This window comes from Jaculus jaculus, chromosome 8 (genome assembly GCF_020740685.1).
Source record: "Jaculus jaculus isolate mJacJac1 chromosome 8, mJacJac1.mat.Y.cur, whole genome shotgun sequence".
In the NCBI taxonomy this organism is placed as follows: domain Eukaryota; kingdom Metazoa; phylum Chordata; class Mammalia; order Rodentia; family Dipodidae; genus Jaculus; species Jaculus jaculus.
The window spans coordinates 84,669,572-84,690,585 of record NC_059109.1 but is presented as its reverse complement, the minus strand read 5'-3'; the positions used below and the strand labels follow the sequence as shown (position 1 = coordinate 84,690,585).

The 21,014-nt window shown below is 42.5% G+C and overlaps 1 non-coding gene and 3 pseudogenes across 1 annotated transcript; 2 read left to right on the top strand and 2 right to left on the bottom strand.

Moving 5' to 3' along the window:
• Positions 1-313: 313 nt before the first annotated feature.
• LOC101597683 lies at positions 314-1,094 on the bottom strand (annotated as a pseudogene).
• Positions 1,095-2,188: 1,094 nt separating this feature from the next.
• On the top strand, positions 2,189-2,805 carry LOC123462956 (annotated as a pseudogene).
• Positions 2,806-14,155: 11,350 nt separating this feature from the next.
• Positions 14,156-14,310, bottom strand: LOC123463279 (annotated as a pseudogene).
• Positions 14,311-16,668: 2,358 nt separating this feature from the next.
• LOC123463264 lies at positions 16,669-16,773 on the top strand. Its single transcript, XR_006638850.1, has one exon. It is a non-coding gene; the product is annotated as a small nucleolar RNA U13 (small nucleolar RNA).
• The last annotated feature ends 4,241 nt before the right edge of the window (positions 16,774-21,014 follow it).

Below are 21,014 nucleotides of genomic sequence, written 5' to 3'. Positions count from 1 at the left end.
ATGGTGTAAGAACCTTATCTACAGGAAAAAAAAATACACTTAACATGATTTGGTTTAGTTGGAAAAGGCATCTATAAAATGGTAGCCTTACAACCTCTTTATATCACAGTGACTTTATATGTTGTGAAGTAGTTTTCTATAATCTTGACAGCTTCCTCAGGTAGCCAGTTTTCCTGCTTTAGCTGGCTTACAAGAGCTTCCAGAGATCTCAATCTTCCTAGAGTTTGTTGTTCTTGCAGCTCAAGAAGAGTGACCTTTGAATGGAGTTTAGAGACTTTTTGGCCAAAGATGTTCCCTGTTCACGTCTTGTCTGCTAAGAATGTTCAATATGTAAAACTTCTGCATCACGGTCTACATCCTTACAGAAGGAATCTTCAATGTCTGTGTCTTCCATTGTCATGGTTACTTTTGGGGCTGGTACGAAAAGATTAACTGCAGGTTTAGAAATTTCTTCTGAATTTGAAGTTGTCAAAGTAATAGTTGTTGAATTTAGATTTGCAGAAGATGCAAAAAAAAAAACACTTATACCTACATTTTGGTGTATTGAGGCTTTCAAGGTAGATTCTGGATTTTCAGTATCTTGCTTAACTAGATTAGGAGTTAACATATTATTTTGCATCAATCCTAGTTTTGCTGCTGATGGCTTCACCATGGCAGGTGAATCAAGTAATTCTGTATGATGAGGGAGTATTTGTATGTTAACTATACTTTTCTCGGCTTCATTTGATAAAAATGATTCTTCAGATTTACTTTTTAGGCACATTTCTCTTTCATCTCCCAGTCTCTTCTTCTGAGCCTTTTTTTTTAGAAGTGCCTTTTTCCTGACGGTCTTCAGGCAAAGAAAATATTGTTGGAATTGCAGTTTGCTTTAAATAACGGATACCCCATCTGATGTCAGGAGAGACAGGAGTAAAATGGTCACTACAATGGAACTGATATTTACTGGGAACCCAAGAATCTCGTTTCATGTTCTTTAGCCACTTTTCAAGTCTTTCTTTGTCAGGTAGAGGAAACGGATAGAAGCTCAGCTTCCGGTCTTTATTGTTTCGCCCCCGGAGGTTCTTGCAGCAAATCGCTGCGCAATATCCGGGCATCACGTAAGTGTAAAGCACCGGCTGACCAGGGACGGCGGGGGACGGGACGCGGGGCGGGGCTGGACTACAGGGAAACCCTTGAAAAACCAAAAAAAAATAAGTCCAAAATGGACCAAAGACCTTAATATCAGACCTGAAACACTGAAAGCGCTAGAGGAAAAAGTAGGGAAAATGCTTCTCCATATTGGTCTTGGCAAAGACTTTCTGAATATAACCTCAATTGCTCAGGAAATAAAACCATGGATAAACTGCTGAGATGTCATGAAATTAGAAAGCAAAGGACACTGTGACTAGAGCAAAGAGGCAACCTGCAGACTGGGAGAAAATCTTTTCCAGCTATACATCTGCTAGAGGATTAATATCTAGGATATATAAAGAACTCAAAAAATTAAATAAGAAATCAAACAACCCAATTAAAAAATGGGCTATGGGGGCCTCAGCGCGCATTGGCCCCTGTGGCTGCGGGCTGGCGGGCGACGCCTCTTTCCCGCCGAGCCGTCACTGCATGGTCGTCTGGCCCCGCCGCCTGCACCGCCGCCGCCTCCTGCCCTGCCGCCACCGCGCCTCGGGCCCGCTGTATGATTAGGCCACAATCTTCGATGAGTAGACATATTCCTCAGTTCTGTGGTGTTCTTGGTCACGCATTTATGGAGTTTCTGAAGGGCAGTGGAGATTACTGCCAGGCACAGCACGACCTCTATGCAGACAAGTGAACTGTAGAGACCCATTACTACTCCACCAAGAAGCCCCCATAAGAGTGGTTAGCCTGGACACAGCAGCGTTGACGTGAGATCCACAGCTTTAGCAAGAGCTCACACCTGGATGGGGTAAACGTCAGTGCACTTCTTTGTATTGCCTCAGTATTACTGGATTGAAGAGTTGCTGCTGCTTGTTAGGAGGTTCATTTCATTTCCCATTTCTCTCAGCTCCATACTCAAAAGCACTGAGAAGTTCAAGTGGAGTATATTGAAGTAGACGTCAGTGTTTTGTTTTTTTTTTTTGCTCCATTTCTGTATTCAGTTTTTTTTTTAATTCTTTCATAACCCTATTGGGTGTTTTTTTTGTTTGTTTGTTTGTTTTTTTTTTTTTTTTGTTTTTTAAACTAAATTAACATGGCTCGAATGAACCGCCCTGCTCCGGTGGAAGTCACATACAAGAACATGAGATTCCTTATCCAACCAATGCAACCTTAAATAAATTTACAGAGGAACTTAGGAAGTATGGAGTGACCACAATAGTAAGAGTACGTGAAGCAACTTACGACGACACTGCTCTTGTGGAGAAAGAAGGCATTCGTGTTCTTGATTGGCCTTTTGATGATGGTGCACCACCTTCCAACCAGATTGTTGATGACTGGTTAAGTCTTGTAAAAATCAAGTTTCGTGAAGAACCTGGTTGTTGTATTGTTGTGCATTGTGTTGCAGGACTTGGGAGAGCTCCAGTGCTTGTTGCCCTAGCATTAATTGAAGGTGGTATGAAATATGAAGATGCAGTACAATTCATAAGACACATCCTGTTTATTGACCACAGCAACTTCTTTTCCTTCCAGAAAGCGGTGTGGTGTTTTCAACAGCAAGCAACTTTTGTATTTGGAGAAGTATCCTCCTAAAATGTGGCTGCGCTTCAAAGACTCCAATGGTCATAGAAACAACTGTTGTATCCAATAAAACTGGGGTGCCTGATGCTATTGCCTTGGATGTGGAACTTCAGACAAGACTTGTTTTGTCATACATAATTAGCCAACATTTTGGCTTGGTGAATAATGCTAATGAAGTCCATAGGAATGTTTTCCCAGGCTATAAGCTTGACAGAATTGCAACCTCTAAGTTTGGGTTATGATCAACTTATTTGGACACTTAGCAAAAGATTCTTGCTGGTTAGCATTTAAAATGTGATTATTATTTGCACCAATTGACCTTTCCTAAAATCATGTGGCCATGGGTGTCTTTAAATGTTCCCTGCGGCAGAATCTTGTCAGTACATAAGACTTGTAGGACAATTAGTTGCCAAAGCTAATGTTCAGCACAACATTGTACATTTTTAGTATCACACAGAACCAACGTTCAGGAGCTAAGGACACTAGACCCGGGGTGGTTCATTCCTTCAGTCATTTCAAATGTAGGGTCTGTATATATAGTTTTTTGCTCACTTTATGTTTACATTTCCCACACATCAGATTTGCTCAAGTGTTGATTTTTTTTTTTTAACCAACTCTTTTGGTGATTATTGTGATTATTTAATGTCATTCTGTCTTTTATGCTGTTATGGAAAAACCTCCATTTTGAAAATCTGCATTGTTGAAGAAGCACATGTCTTTAATGTCTCCAGACAAACAAAAAGCCTTATAGTTAATTTAATGTTTGCACTCTGAGGTGCACATGAACAGGGAGGGCCTGAAGAAAGAATGGGAGAGAGGCTGTTCAATGTCTTGTATAGCAGAGAATGTGCTCTTTAATTTAGTAAATGTTTATAAAGGTAGAGATGCTTTGTTGTAAGCAATTCTTTTTTTTAAATTTTTTTTTGTTTATTATTTATTTGAGAGTGTCAGACAGAGAAAGAGGGGGAGAGAGAGAGAGAGAGAGAGAGATTGAGGGAGGGAGGGAGAATGGGTGCACCAGGGCTTCCAGCCACTGCAAACGAACTCCAGACGCTTGCGCCCCATTGTGCATCTGGCTAACATGGGTCCTGGGGAATTGAGCCTCGAACCAGGGTCCTTAGGCTTCACAGGCAAGCGCTTAACAGCTAAGCCATTTCTCCAGCCCAGCAATTCTTAATCAAAATTTCTGAAATACTTAATTTTTTCCATATTTAACAAAAGTTCTTTACCAGCTTTTTGTTTGTTTGTTTGAATTATGATTTTCCTCTTTCCAAACTTGCAAAAAAGTGGGGTCTGCTAACGAACTGAGCAGACATCTAATATTTTATATGCCTTTTGAGCTATGTAACTTAATAATTGGATACTTGATAATTTGTTTTATTATGTAATTGATAAAATGGTGACGTGTTTTTTTAAAATATTTTTTTGTTCATTTTTTATTTATTTATTTGAGAGCGACAGACACAGAGAGAAAGACAGATAGAGGGAGAGGGAGAGAATGGGCGTGCCAGGGCTTCCAGCCACTGCAAATGAACTCCAGACACGTGTGCCCCCTTGTGCATCTGGCTAACGTGGGACCTGGGGAACCGAGCCTCGAACCGGGGTTCTTAGGCTTCACAGGCAAGCGCTTAACTGCTAAGCCATCTCTCCAGCCCATAAAATGGTGACGTGTTTTAATGTGAGTGCAACCATATATTTATACTGTCTAGGAATGTGTGGTTGTAGTTCTGTGGGAGAAATAATTTGTCAGTGTTCACCAGCTTGTAAAAACTTAGTGCAAGAGCTTAAACATCTAAATAAATAATGAAATGTATTTATCATTACTGAGATTGTACTTCAGTTAATGCCATTTGATCTGTATCAAGTCATTTTAGAGATAATTTAATGTAGAGTGTAGCAAGTAGCAAAGGTAGCGCTCCTGCTTAGCAGGTATTGAGGAGAGGTGTGGGGGGATCTCATTGTGGACTTACATCTAGAGATGATTTGGAACCAATTTAATGTGTGCTGAGGAAAAACACTTTATAACAGAGGAAGGCCTTGATTTTTTTTTTAAATTTTTTATTAATTCATTTGAGAGCGACAGACACAGAGAGAAAGACAGATAGAGGGAGAGAGAGAGAATGGGCGCACCAGGGCTTCCAGCCTCTGCGAACGAACTCCAGGCACGTGCGCCCCCTTGTGCATCTGGCTAACGTGGGACCTGGGGAACCGAGCCTCGAACCGGGGTCCTTAGGCTTCACAGGCAAGCGCTTAACCACTAAGCCATCTCTCCAGCCCAAGGCCTTGATTTTTAAAGCTTAATTCCCCTAATTAGTACTCTTGTGCAATTTCACAGTTTTAATTATATACCCTTTTATATTTTGAAATAAAAAGTTTTTTGGTTGTTTTTAAAAAAAATAATGGGCTATGGGGCTGGAGAGATGGCTTAGCAGTGAAGGTGCTTGCCTGCAAAGCCAAAGGACCTCGGTTCAGTTCCCTAGGACACATTCCTAGGACCCATGTAAGCCAGATGCACAAGGTGGTGCATGCATTTGGAGTTTGTTTGCAGTGGCTGTAGACCCCCTCACACTCATTCTCCCTTGCTCTCTCTTCCAGTCTCTCAAATAAATAAATAAATAATATATTTTTTAAAACTTTTTTTTGGTTTATTTTTATTTATTTATTCGAGAGTTACAGACAGAGAAAGAGGCAGAGAGAGAGAGAGAGAATGGGCGTGCCAGGGCGTCCAGCCACTGCAGACGAATTCCAGATGCGTGTGCCCCTTGTGCATCTGGCTAACGTGGGTCCTGGGGAATGGAACCTGGGTTCGTTGGCTTCGCAGACAAATGTCTTAACTGCTAAGCCATCTCTCCAGCCCTAAAATATATTTTTTAAATGGGCTATGGAACTAAGTAGAGAGTTTTCAAAAGAAGGAATACAGATGGCATATAAACATCTAAAAAAATGTTCTACATGCCTAGTCATCAGGGAAATTAAAACTATGGTGTGATTCTATCTTGCTCCTGTTAGAATGGCTACCATCATGAAAACAAATGACCATAAATGCTGGTGAGGATGCAGAGAAAGAGGAACCCTTCTACACTGTTGGTGGGAATGCAATCTGGCCCAGCCATTGTGGAAATCATTGTGGAGGTTCCTGAGAGAGCTAAAAATAGATTTATCATATGACCTAGCTATACCACTCCTAGGCATATATCCTAAGGACTCATCTTACTACCTTAGAGATACTTGCTCAACCATGTTTATTTCCACTCCATTCATAATAGCTAGGAAATGGAACCAGCCTAGATGTCCCTCAACTGATGAGTGGATAGTGAAGATCTACATTTATATATTCAAATTCTACTTAGCAGCAAAGAAAGATGAAATTATGAAATTTGCAGGAATGTGGATGGATCTGGAAAGGATTATACTAAGTGAGGTAACCCAGGCCCAGAAAGCCAAATGTCACATGTTCTATCTCATATGTGGAGCCTAGCTACAAATGATTGGACTTCTGTGTGGGTAGGAATAAAACTCAGCAACTGAGGCCAATAAGCTATGAAGGAATATAAAGTGAATAGAAAGGGAAGGAGGATGGTATTGTATAAATGTAAGTAGAAGAACAGATTAATGGGGGTGAAAAGGCCTAAATGAGGTCAGGGGAAAAGATTGAATAAAGGAAAGGTGGAGGGAGGGCTAATCAAAATCTAAGAGGATATAAATAAGTTATATGGAAACCTACGATTTTGGGCAATGGAACACCCAGAAGCCATAGATTGTTACTAGAAAATTTTCAGTGCCAGGGATGGGATACCTTCCAGTTAGTTGTTGGCCAGGGAGGTCCCTGATATCCCCAAAACATTGCAGGGCATTGCCGAGGCCCTTGGCTTCCCACCAGGAATAGATTGTAAGATTCTATTGCTGAAGACTCCACATACTTGGACTGCAAGGTCACTGAGAAATCCTGCTGGAGCTGAGCTAAAAACCTCCTCCATGTAGACCAGCTGACAGAAAGCTGGAATAAGCTATACTGCATGCAGTTCAATGGGAGAGAGAGAAATCACCAGTGGAGATATGTGGGTTCCTGGGTTCTTGCTTCAGGCCAGCCGTGGTTCCCCTGAAGGCATCCCAGGCAACCATGGAGACCAAGGTTGTGTGCGTGTGACTCACTCCTAGGAGTCAGTTCCGGGTGAACAGTTCTTGGTTTATTGTCAGGGAAAATGGATTTATAAACATATGAGGGTGGGAAATGGACCCTAAGGGGATTGGTGGATTTAAAGATTGCTAGTCTATGGAGACATTCATTCCAGTATGTAGGCAATGATGGGTCAGGTGATCTAGGGTCTGAAGATAAGCAGTTTCTTCTGAAAGTCCAGGTATCCCATGCTTGGAGAGGGAGTGGCTTTACTCCCTACAAAACTTGGGGCCCAGGATTTTGTCTGGGGGTCTAGGCTCACTGCAACCCCCAAGAATCAGGGGAGGATCCTGTCTTACTGCCACCCCCAAGGAGATCCCTGAGATAGGACTGTGGCTCAGGCTGCTGCTACCCCTCCATAGCCTGGGGCCTTCATGTCAGAAAGTTTAGGTTTGCTTTAACCCAGACCCTGCCAACGTCTGACAGAGATACTCACCAGTGAACACTGCAAGCCTTAAAATTGGACACCCAGGTCAAATGAGCCAACAGGTGCTATAGTGGCATGTCTGTTATGGGGGAAACCAAATGCTCTCTAATTTGACTGGAGGCCCACTCCATGGGAGAGAGTACATGCCTGATACTGAAAACCTACAAAAGGGGTAGTCATGAGCCCAGGGGGTGTAACATCTGCTTGTGTCTGGCTAAACATATATACTGTACTCACCAAGCCTGGTAAGCATTTCTCTTAATGTTCATACCCATATATTAATGCTACTCTCACTTTTGGTTAGAGAAGCTTCTTTTTTCAGATGGCAGTGACCTTGGCATGTATAGTCAAAAGGCACCATAGTGCTGAGAAGAAGTGACAGCACTGAAATATCTCTATCACACCTTTCAAGTTTCAGGGTCCATTGCAGAAGAGATAGCGGAAAGAATTTAAAAGCCAAAGAAAGGGTAGGACTTTTTACAACACACTCCTCTAGACAGAAAATGGCCTAGATATCCATGACCTCACAGTGCCTGATACTACCTACACAAGACCATCATAATAGGAGGAAAAGATCATGACATCAAAATAAAAGAAAGGCTGATTGAGATGGGGAAGGGATATGATGGAGAGTGGAGTTTCAAAGGGGAAAGTGGGGGGAGAGAAGGAATTACCATGGGTTATTGTCTACAATTTTGGAAGTTTTGATAAAAATAATGAATTAAAAAAATTAGTAAATAAAGGCTGAAGAGGTGGCTTAGTGGTTAAACGCTTGCCTGTGAAGCCTAAGGACCCCAGTTCGAGGCTTGGTTCCCATGTTAGCCAGATGCACAAGGGGGCACACGTGCCTGGAGTTCGTTTGCAGAGGCTGGAAGCCCTGGCGCGCCCATTCTCTCTCTCTCCCTCTATCTGTCTTTCTCTCTCTGTGTCTGTCGCTCTCAAAATAAATAAATAAATAGTAAATAAATAAATAAACATAAAAGAGAGATTGATTGAGAGGGGGGAAGGAGTATGATGGCAAGTGAAGTTTCAAAGGGGAAAGTGGAAGGGGGAGGGAGGGAATTACCATGGGTGTTGTCTATAGTTATGGAAGTTAACAATAAAAAAAAAAATTAAAAAGGCCAGGCTCATGGTTGGGCATGGTGGTGCACCCCTTTAATCCCAGCAGAGGTAGGAGGATTGCCATTAATTCAAGGCCACCCTGACAGTACATAGTAAATTCCAAGTCAACCTGAGCTAGAGTGAGACACTACCTCGACAAACCAACCAACAAACAAAAACAAAAACAAAAAAAGGGCCAGTCACATGTTCTATCTCATATGTGGAGCCTAGCTACAAATGATTGGACTTCTGTGTGGGTAGGAATAAAACTCAGCAACTGAGGCTTGCCTCAGGAAAAAAAAAAAAAAATGCACCCAGCCTAGGTGGGTAACCAATGGCTCTCTTATGGCTATGAGATTTCAGTGAAAAGGTACCCATGCCTGGAACTGGGAACTGACAACTGAGTCAGAATCCTATGGAGATCAAGATTATGGACTCTAGTGAGAAGCACCTACTAGTCTTTGACCAAAAGAGGGCTACACTCATCAAAATCTCTCTAAATTAACAATGCCTATCCCCGTTAACCTATGCTGCTTTCACTTTCTGTTGGAGAATCTTTTTCTTTTTCAGAAGGCAGTGAGAACTGAGGATAAACAAAATCTATCAAGACAAGAACAGACAGCTGATTTCCTGTCAGCAGATGAATCACCCCTAGCACAGCAGCTGGGGCCCAGGTGAAACCACTGGGGGATTAACAAGATGAGCAAGCGTGCTGCTTCTACTCAGAGCCTGACAACCTGCACCAGGATGATGGAGACAGACACTGAGGAGACTCAAAATGCACCAAAGAAGAATCCAGAAGCTGCTGAGAGCTCAACACTAAAGTAGACTTAAAGCACACTCATCAAGGCTTAGGGAATATTTTGTAAGAGGGGGTGGAAAGCTTGTAAGAGTCACAGTGTGGGAAAGCATATCCCGAGGCATTCCCCCACCCACAATGACTGACTGCTGCTCTTACAACTCCTAACCCACAACCTCATGGAAAATACCAGCAATCCCACTGAGGAGGGCCCTCAGTGGAACAGGAGCAGGTAGGAAAATGATGGTACCAACACGTGATGTGTCCAGACAAAGTTTCTACCTAAAAAGAGAGAGAGAGAGAGCTCAAGAACTAAAAACCAAAAAACGAGGAAAGAGGAGAACGTAGAGGCCTGACTTCCTATAGGGGTCTTTGAACACCTCCCCACCACTGACAGGTTATTTACAAAGAATGAATAAAAATTCTTTTATGCAAATACCCTGTGGGTCTTACTACTCAGTAATGAAATTCTGCTTTCTCCTTAATGCCTGGATGAGGGAACCACTGTCTGCGCTTGCAACATCGCTGAGCATGGTGGTGTCAGAGTAGGTGGGCTGGGTGGGACTTTTTCCTGGGTGATGAAGCCAATTTTCTCAAGCTTTGCTTTCCTGGATTAGTTGGTCTTTTGGTTGTTTATTTCTGTTTTACAAAGGACCCTAACACTTAGTGGCCACATGAGGGCTGTAAAGCTTCTTAGAACTGGGACCTGACTTCCGGAAACATCCCTTCCACTCCAGGTCACAGAGGCCAGTTCTGATTCAAAGAAAGGAGAATACTGTACTTTTTAAGTAGGTTGCCACGTTCACATATAGGGAGGGGAGTAGGTGGTGTGGAGGCCCTGTGGTAACTTACCTTTGCCATTTATTGCAACAGATTAGAGCTAAGCAACAGACAAGTAGGTCTTTAGCACCTACCTCATACAGTTTCCAGGGAGAAGGATTGCTGTGAGTTTGAGACCAGCCTGAGACTGTGAATCTTCCAGGTCAGCCTGGGCTAGAGTGAGACCCTACCTCAAAAAACAAAAAAACAAGAGCTGGGCATGGTGGTATACACCTTTATCCCAGCACTTGGGAGGCAGAGGTAGGAGGCCACTTTGAGACTACATAGTGAATTCCAGGTCAGCCTGAGCTAGATTGAGACCCTACCTCAAAAAACCAAAACAAACAAAAGAATTCCTAGCATCTCTTGTGGCTAAGTATGTTCATACAGCTAGGTCCTGGCCAATAGAATATAGGTAGAAACTGTTGGAGGGAGAGCTACTTTAAAAGGAAAGTCTTGGGGGCTGGAGAGATGGCTTAGAAATTATGGTGCTTGCAAGCAAATCCAAAGGACCTAGGTTCAATTCCCAAGTACCCATGTAAAGCCAGATGCACAGGTGACACATGCATCTGGAATTCATTTGTGGTGGCTAGAGGCCCTGGTGTACCCATTCTCTTCCTTTCTCTCTCAAATAAATAAATAATAAATAATATAATATGATATAATATAATATAATTAATATAATATAATATAATATACTTTTTTAAAAGGAAAGGGTTAGGCCAGAGAGATGGTTTAGCAGTTAAGGTGCTTGCCTACAAATCCTAAAGACCCAGGTTTGATTCTCCAACACCCACATAAGCCAGATACACAAGGTGGCATATTCATTTGGAATTCATTTGCAGTGATTAGAGCCCCTGAGGTGCCTATCTCTCTTTCTCTTTGCCTCTTCTTCTCTTTCTCTCTCTCTCTTCCTCTCTCCCTGTCAAATAAACAAATAAATGAAAAAATATAAAAAAGAAAAGTGTTAGCTATCATATATATAAGGATCTTCTTTTTTTTTGTTTTGTTTTTCAAGGTAGGGTTTTGTTCTAGCCCAAGCTGACTTGAAATTCACTATATAGCCTCAGGTTGGCATTGAACTCACTATGATCCTCCTATCTCTGCCACCCCAGTGCTTGGATTGAATGCATGCACTACCATGGCTGACCAAGGATGTATTTTTCTATATTTCTGCTTATCTAGTATTCAGATGTGATTGCTGAAACTAGTGTAGGCTTCACAACCATAAAACTATACAGGATGGGCTGGAGAGATGGCTTAGCGGTTAAACGCTTGCCTGTGAAGCCTAAGGACCCCGGTTCGAGGCTCGGTTCCCCAGGTCCCACGTTAGCCAGATGCACAAGGGGGCGCACGTGTCTGGAGTTTGTTTGCAGAGGCTGGAAGCCCTGGCATGCCCATTCTCTCTCTCTCCCTCTGTCTGTCTTTCTCTCTGTGTCTGTTGCTCTCAAATAAATAAATAAAATATTTTAAAAAAAAAGCTATACAGGAATCTTGGGATTGGGAAGATGGCTCAGCAGTTGAAGGCACTTGGATTGCAAAGCCTTCTGGCCTGGGTTCAATTCGCCAGTGCCCACTTAAAGCTGATAGAAAGTGGTCTATGCATCTGTGATCTCAACACACCCACAACACTGGAAGGCAGAGCCTGAAGTCTGACATTCAGTTTGCAACCTGGCAGTTTGCAGTAACAAGAGACCATGTCGCAAAGAAGGTGGAGCAGACATCTTGAGCTTGTCCTCTGACTTCCACATGCAGGCTGTGGCGTGCATGTACAAATACATAAGTTTTTTTTTTTTTTTTTTTTGTTTCTTCAAGGTAGAGTTTCACTCTAGCCTAGAATGACTTGGACTTCACTATGTAGTTCCAAGCTGGCCTTGAACTCACAGTAATTCTCCTACTTCTGCCTCCTGAGTGCTGGAATTAAAGGCATGCACTGCCACACCTGGCAATAAATTTTTTTTAAAGAAAAAAATAGGGCTGGAGAGATGGCTTAATGATCAATGCACTTGTCTGCAAAGCCAAAGAATCCAAGTTCAATTTCCCAGTACCCACATAAAACCAGATGCACAAAGTAGTGCATGTATCTGGAGTTCATTTGCAGTGGCTAGAGGCCTTAGCATGCCCATTTGCTCTATCTTCTCCTCTCTCAAATGAATAAATAAAATATTAAAAAGAAGAAAAGAAATGTTGATGATGAATGGTGGAACAAGAAAGAAAAAAACTAGCAGCCAGAGCTTAAACTGCTCTGAACACACCTTAGGGTTGGACTATAAGATCTGTCCCCCAGTGATACCTTTTCCAGCACGCTGCAGGAGACTTAACTAGGAACCTTAACCTTTATCAAAAAACACAACAAGAAGCTTGGCGTGGTGGCACATGCCCTTAATCCCAGCACTTGGGAAGCAGAGGTAGGAGGATCACTGTGAGTTCAAGACCAGCCTGAGACTACATAGTGAATTCCTAGAATGAAATCTTACCTGGAAAAACAAAGACAAACAAACAAACAAACAACAACAACAACAACAACAAAAAACCAACCAAACAAAAAACCCCTGAGGCTATGGGGAGACACTCAAGCACTTGATATATTCCTACTTCAAATGCCTCAGAGTTTTCTCCAACAATACACAAGCTTCTCCAGCCTGGGTACAGTGGTAGTGTGGCATACTCAGAACCCCAAGGACAACCCTCAACCAAGCCAGACCTTGGTGAGCAAACATTTGTTTCCCTTCCTCTCATCAGACCTTCCTGAAGCACCTTCTACAGAACACCTCAGGGGGACCCAACAGTTCTGAGCCTGTGTCCTACAGGGATAATCTGCCTTAATGCACTCTTCCCTCCCTGTCTCACTTCCCCACTTCTTTGATTCATTTCCAACCTGTTCCCAGATAGGACCTTTTCTCAGAAGCCCAATCTTGAAGTCAATGGAGCAACTAGGTGCTTTAAACAGGGGATCATACGGGCTTAGCTCAGGAGCAGAGAACCCTGCAAGCAGAGGCAGGGCCTGGAAACAAAAAGGCCAGTGGGGAGGGAGTACGTTTATTGACACGAGGGATGAGGAGGGCTTCCAGGCCCAACCTCAGGAATCGTGTAACTCCAAAAGGAGTTTCACTAGATATGTTTTTGATTTTAACATCTGTATAAATTTTTTTTTTCCGAGGTACGGTTTTACTCTAGCTCAGGCTGAGCTGGAATTCACTATGTAGTCTCAGGGTGGCCTTGAACTCATGGTGATCCTCCTACCTCTGCCTCCTACATGCTGGGATTAAAGGCGTGTGCCACCACGCCCGGTTTGTATTAATATTTTTTGTAGTGTTTTGTTTTTAATTTTTTTTTTTCCAAGGTAGGGTTTTGCTCTAGCCCAAGCTGACCTGGAATTTACTCTGTGGTCTCAGGGTAGCATTGAACTCACAGTGATCCTCCTACCTCTACCTTCTGAGTGCTGGGATTAAAAGTTTACACCACCACGCCCGGCATGTTTTGCATTTATTTTTTTATTAAGTATCTTTATTTACTTGAGAGAGAGAGAGAGAGAGAAGAAGGAGGAGGAGGAGGAGGAGGAGGAGGAGGAGGAAGAGGAGGAGGAGGAGGAGGAAGAGGAGGAGGAGGAGGAGGAGGAGGAGGAAGAGGAGGAGGAGGAGGAAGAAGAGGAGGAGGAGGAGGAGGAGGAGGAGAAGAAGAGAGAGAGAATGGACATACCATGCTCTCCAGCTGCTGAAGTCCAGACACCTGTGCCACCTTGTGCATCCGGCTTAAGTGGGTCATGGGGAAGTGAACCTAGGTCCTTTAGCTTTGCAGGCAAGCACCTTAACTGCTAAGCCATCTCTCCAGCCAGCTCCAGTGTTTTGCCTTTGCTCTAGCCCAGGCTGACCTGGAATTCACTATGTAGTCTCAGTGTGGCCTTGAACACATGGTGATCCTCTTAACTCTGCCTCCTGAGTGCCGGGATTAAAGGCACATGCCACCATGCCTAGTTATGTTTTGCTTTTCTGAGACAAGTTTTCACAATGTAGCCTAGGCTGAGCTTGAAAGGTTACGTAGCCCAGGCTGGCCTCAAACTCACAATCCTCTTACTTCAATGTCCCCACTGTTATAACAAGTGTGCACCACCATGTCCAACATTTTTTTTTCTTTATTCAGGGAAAAGCACAAACAGTCCTTCACTATCACAAATTATGTAACCAAGTTTCCCTCATTTGGAGAAAACTTAGGGGCCAGCACATCTGGTGTACAACGGATGAGCCTCACTCTGGGAAAACATTCATGAACATGGAATCACCTCTGTCAGGGAAATATTACTATTGCCATCAACCTTTTGTTTTTAAAGAAGTGTTTTCTGAGGCTGAAGAGATGGTTTAGTGGTTAAGGTGCTTTCTTGCAAAGCCTAAGTACCCAGGTTTGATTCCCATTACCCATGTAAAACCAGATGCACAAGGTGGCACATGCATCTGGACTTTGTTTGCAGTGGCAAGAGGCCTTGGTGTGCCCATTCTCTATGCCTCTTTCTCTCTCATCAATCGATCAATCAATCAATCAATAAAACATTTTAAAATATTTTTAGTTATTTATTTATTTGACAGATAAAGAGGGAGAGAAAGAGAGAGAATAGGTGCACCAGGGCCTCCAGCCACTGCAAACAAACTCCAGATGCATGTGCCCCCTTGTGTATCTGGCTAACGTGGATCCTAGGGAATCTAACCTGGGTCCTTTGGCTATGCAGGCAAATGCCTTAACTGCTAAGCCATCCTTCCAGCCCTAAAATATTTTTTTTAAAGAAGAAATGCTTTCAGGCTGGAGAGATGGCTTAGTGGTTAAAATATTTGCCTGCAATACCAAAGGACCCAGTTTCAACTCCCCAGTACCATATAAGCCAGATGCACAGGGTGGCACATGTGTCTGGAGTTTGTTTGCAGTTGCTAGGAGCCCTGATGCAGCCATTCTATCTCTATATGCCTCTTTCTTTCTCTCTCTCAAATAAATAAATAAAAACAGAATTCATTTTTAAAAGGAAATGCTTTCTTTGCTCTCAGATCTTGCCTTTTCTGACACTCTGGAATTCTCTTCCATCAGGGGAAGGCAGTGTCCTCCAAAGAAGAGTGACTCACCCTGGGTGGATGGCTGGCAGAGTGGCCCAAGGCCAGAGCCTGGGACTTGGCTGGCCAGTCCCAACCACATCCAGAAGGAGGTAAGCCAGTGTGGCAATGATGTGTCACCTACTTGGTTTCTTGGACTTGGCTGGCCTGGCCATGACTGAGCAAGAGTGAGAGGTCTGCAGTCTGCGCCAGTGTGGGTGTGTCGACGGCACAGAGCTAGTGGAGTCTAGGCCTGAGCAGAATGCCAGAGCTGGGAACTTGGGGGACAACTTCCACAGCATGGCAGCCCATCGCCAGCCTTGTGCAAGTCAGCCTCTGCTTTTCTGGTCATTCCAGGGGTAGGGGTCCCCAATGCTGCCCACCCCCATCTCAGCACTGCCAGTCTCCAGTAAGCTCTACTCTGACCTATACTCATGGTCTGCAGCATGGCAGGGGCATGGTGAGTCAGAGTCTGTCTGTGGACAGGTCACTTCCTGACCTTCATGTGCCTCTAGGATCAGAGCCCTGTCCATATCCTGTCACTAAAGAAGTTCTATTTTTGTTGTTGTTGTTGTTGATTTTTTTTGCTCCCCCCTCCCCCAGGTAGAGTCAGCAACATGAGCAACGGCAGTGAGGGTCACGTGGGTCTTTGGGGAAGGAGCATCTCATTTCCTTTTGTTTATCAGGCCATATAGGTAATTTTTAAACTTATACAAGGGTGTGTGTCTTTCCTTTTTTTTTTTTTTTTCAAGGTAGGGCCTCACTCTAGCTCAGGCCTGGAATTCACTATGTAGTCTCAGAGTGGCCTTGAACTCATGGTGATCCTCCTACCTCTGCCTCCCGAGTGCTGGGATTAAAGGCGTGCACCACCACACCCAGCTGTTTTCCTTTCTCTATGAACTGTATAGAACAAAACAGACTCATGTGTACATAAGTATGTGTTGTAGACAGTTCAGCTAGCCAGGGGTGCTGTAGAGGGTGAAGCCTCTGTTAATTTGGGTTTCTGAATTGTAATTGACATTGTATAATTTGGAACCACTCAGATTTTGAAGTTGGTTATTATTGCAAACATTACATAATCTATACTGACGAAAGTGGAACTCTTCTTTTCCCAAGCACACAATTTTATGACGGCTTGAGCTCTGTAGTAGTTTAAATAAATGGCCCCCAATATATTCAGGATTTTATTACAGTTTGTAATTTAGATCTGCAGCCACGTAGCTGGGGGAGGTGTCACTGTAGTTAGATCCTAGGGTCCAGCTCTAAAGTATGGCGTGGATTTGGACTTCCAGTCTAAAGATAGGCAAAGTGAGAGTGCTTTGCTTGGAGTTCCAGAAGCGTACTTGCTTGCTTTTTGGTGGTGGCTTGTGGCTTTTTCTGTCTCTGCTTAGACCTGTGAAAGAAGGCAAGTTTCTTCTGCCATTATGGAACTTCTTTTGGATCTGTAAGCATCAATATATATCCCTTCCTTCATAACTGCCTGGTTTGGAAGTTCATACCAGTGACCTGAGACTGTCTACTACAAGCTCCAAGTGGGTTTACTCTTTACCACATTTCCACTTTTTAAAAATTAGTATTTAGGATCCTTTTATTGGTTCATAAGCGTGATGATTGGGTGTTCACACTCTTGTGTGATGTGTGCCTCCCATTAAACCTTGTTACGCTCTGGCACATAACCCGTCTGACGTGAAAAAAAAAATTAGTATTTAGTGTGGGGATTTCCTGTTACATCAGTGTACGAACCATGCCAAAGCAGCTTAGGGGAGAAAAAGCCAAAATAAAAAAACAAAAAACAAAACAAAACAAACCCCAGCAAAACGTACTCTTCTAAAAAGGGAAGGTGTATAATAAATCATCAACCACAGAAGAGAAGTAGGAGAGACCCGGAGCGTCTAGAGACCACAGAAGCAGGCAGAAGCGGCTCCAGCATGGCAGCGCCAGGTCCACACGTTGGCAGCTGCCAGGCTCAGTCTAGGCCACCAGAACAGCCAGGTGACGGGATTTTCCACCACACCAGACTTCTTGCAAACTCAGGAAATGTGAAGGGAGGGTGGCAGAAAACAACAGAGTGGCTCCTGAGTAAGAGAATCCTGAGGACCAGTGGGAGAACCTCAGCACCATCCACAGCGTCCCCTCCCCCACCGCCAGCACAAGCACCAGCAGGCACCAGAGACCTGCACGTGCACAGCACCCGGCACCGCGATCAGCGCAGAGACCCAGCGCCCCGCCACCCTACCTGAGCCCACAGCACAGCAAGCAGAGACCCAAGAAGGCGCACAGGATGACTGAGACCGAAGCCATCCCAAAAGTCACTGGAATTACACCAGGTGAGTACCACCAAATAAGCCTGGTATATAGGCTTGCATTGGCAGTGCTAATTGCACCTTCCATGTCAGAGTAAGTTATATGTTAAATCTGATGGGTGGTCGGATTTGCCATTCCTTTTTTTTTTTTTTTTTTTTTTTTTTTGAGGTAGGGTCTCACTCTAGCTCAGGCTGACCTGGAATTCACTATGTAGTCTCAGGGTGGCCTTGAACTTGTGGTGATCCTCCTACCTCTGCCTCCTGAGTGCTGGGATTAAAGGCGTGTGCCACCACGCCTGGCAGATTTGCCATTCTTAAAATAATCTATGTTTTGGGCTTGTCATTTGTTGCTTCTAATTTATAGTGCCTTTGTTTCCTCTTCTATCCTTCCTTGGGGAAGGGTCTCACTTAGTCACAAGTTGACTTGGAGCACTCTACAGACCAGAAATCTTAGCCTCCCAGTTGACAGGATTAAGGGTTTGGGGCAACATACACCTTTAGGGACTGTGACATTGTTAGAGGATCTGTTTGCCATAATACCTACTCTTGCATAAATACTCTGTGCTGTTTTGCATTGAATGTGTGTATTGTTTAGTTAAATTTTAGAATTTGCTTGTATTTTGTTCCAATCAGCCTACTTGAATACTCTCATAACAGGCAAAACCAACACCTAGGGTCACTTTTGTGGGTACCCTGAGAGTCTTAAGGGCCAAATCTAGCATCTTAAGCTCTTACCCTGAAGATATTGATATATTGATTGATACATCTAATAATATTGCAGATAATTAGAAAATCCAAGCATTAAATTAATCCAAGATGCAAAAATCTCTACATTACAATATGAGAAACACAAAGTATCAAGACAATATAAATCTACCAAAAAGTAATAATGTATCAGAACTGACCTCAGTGAGACTGATTTAGAAGAAATGCCTGAGAAAGATTTCAAAAGGATGACTATAAATGTGTTCAAAGAAGTCAAAGAAGAAATCAAAGGAATGAATGAGGAAATCAAAGAAGACACAGGAAACCAATTTAATGATATAAGGAGGTCAATACAAGACATAAATAAGGAAATAGAAATAATAAAGAAAAACCAGTCAGAAATACTAGCAATGAAGAACACAGTCAGTGAAATTAAAACAAACAAACAAACAAACAAAAAACCCCTATACAAAATCTCACCAGTAGAATGGACTAAGGAGAAAACAGAATATCTAAACAAGAAGACCAGGTGGCGGATCTAATAGAGCCCAAAAAAGAGAAAGACAAACTAATAGGAAAGTATGAATGGGAATTTCAAGATATTCAGAACACCATGAAAAGATCAAACATAAGAATTCAGGGTTAGTAGAAGGAGAATTTCACTCCAACGGCATAGTAGGGGTTTTCAACAAAACCACAGAGGAAAACTTCCCCCCAATTGGGAAAGAGATACCTATGCAGATACAGGAAGCCTTTAGAACACCAAACCAACAAAACCTGGAAAGAACCTCTCCTTATCATATGATAATTAGACTACCAAACATACAAGCCAAAGCAAATATATTGAAAGCAGCTAGGGAGAAAAATCAAGTCACATACAATGGGTAACAGGATAACAGCATATTACGCAACACAAACTTTAAAAGCCAGAAGGGCTTGGAACAATGTATTCTAAGTTCTGAAAGATACCAACTGTCAACCAAGGTTACATGATCTTGCAAAGCTATTCATTCAAATAGGTGGAAAAATAAGGACATTTCACAACAAAAGCAGGCTAAAGGAATATCTGAAGACAAAATCAACTCTACAGAAAATACTTGAAAGGATCCTCCATGCTGAGGAGAAAGAAAAGCACACATATAAGGAACCTAGAAAAAGCAAACCATACTCAAATACTAGTTAATACAAATAAGCAAAGGTAAAACCAGAAGAACTATAAAACAAGAAAACTGGCAAAAATAAATATACACCTTTCAATAATAACTCTTAAGATCAACAGCTTTAACTCCCCAACCAAAAGATATAGATAGGTTTGCAGATTAGGTTAAAAAGCAAGACCCTTCAATTTTTTGCCTCCAAGAAACTCACTGTTCTACAAAGGACGGACACTATCTTAGGGAAAACTGCTAAAAGATAAAGTAGGGGAAACCCTTCAACATATTGATATTGGCAAAAACTTTCTGAACACAACCCCAATTGCTCAGGAAATAAAACCAGAGATCAACTGCTGGGACCTCATGAAATTACAAATTTTTTTTTTTTTTTTTTTTAAGATAGGGTCTCAATCTAGTCCAGGCTGACTGGAATTCACTAGGTCGTGTGGCCTCGAACTCATGGCAATCCTTTTACCTTTACTTCCCATGTGCTGGGATTAAAGTCATGCACCACCACACCTGGCTCTACAAAACTTTTGTATGGCAAAGGGCACTGTGAATAGAGCAAAGAGGCAACCTACAGAATGGGAAAAATCTTTGCCAGCTATACATCTGATAGAGGATTTATATCTAGGATGTATAAAGAACTCAAAAAGTAAATAATAAGAAATCAAACAATCCAATTAAAACAGGCTATGGAACTAAATAGAGAGTTCTCAAAAGAAGAAATGCAGATGGCATATAAACATCTAAAATAATGTTATATATCCCAAGTCATCAGGGAAATGCAGATTATAACTATGTTGCGAGTCCATCTTACTCCTGTCAGATTGGCTACCATCATGAAAACAAATAACCATAAATGCTAGCGAGAATGTGGACAAAGAGGAACCTGTCTACACTGTTGGTGGGAATGCAATCTGGTCCAGCCATTGTGGAAATCAGTGTGGAGGTACCTGAGAGAGCTAAAAATAGATTTACCATATGACCCAGCTATACCACTCCTAGGCATATATCCTAAGGACTCACTACCTTAGAGATTTTTTTTTAAAAAATATTTTTTGTTTGTTTTTATTTATTTGAGAGTGACAGAGAGAGAAAGAGGCAGAGAGAGAGAGAGAGAGAGAGAGAGAGAGAGAGAGAGAGAGAGAATGGGCGCGCCAGGGCCTCCAGCCGCTGCAAACGAACTCCAGATGCGTGCGCCCCCTTGTGTATCTGGCTAACGTAGGTACTGGGGAATCAAGCCTCAAACCGGGTTCCTTAGGCTTCATAGGTAAGGGCTTAACCCCTAAGCCATATCTCCAGCCCAAGATTTTTCTTTTTATTTATTGCCACTTTATTCACCATAGCTAGGAACCATGTTTATTGCCACTTTATTCACAATAGCTAGGAAATGGAATCAGCCTTAGATGTCCTTCAACTGAAGAGTGGATAATGAAGATGTGGTACATTTATACAATGGAGTTCTACTTAGCAGAAAAGAAAAGAAAAATGAAGTTAAGAAATTTTCAGGAAAATGGATGGATCTGGAAAGTATTACATTTAGTGAGGTAACCCAGGCCCAGAAAGCCAAACGTCATGTGTTCTATCTCATATGTGAATCCTAGCTACAAATGATTGGACTTCTATGTGAGTAGGAATAGGAAGGGGAACTTATATATATGTGTTTGTGTGTGTGTGTGTGTGTGTATGTGTGTATACATATATATATATATACATATATATATATGTGTATATATATATATATATATATATATATTTTTTTT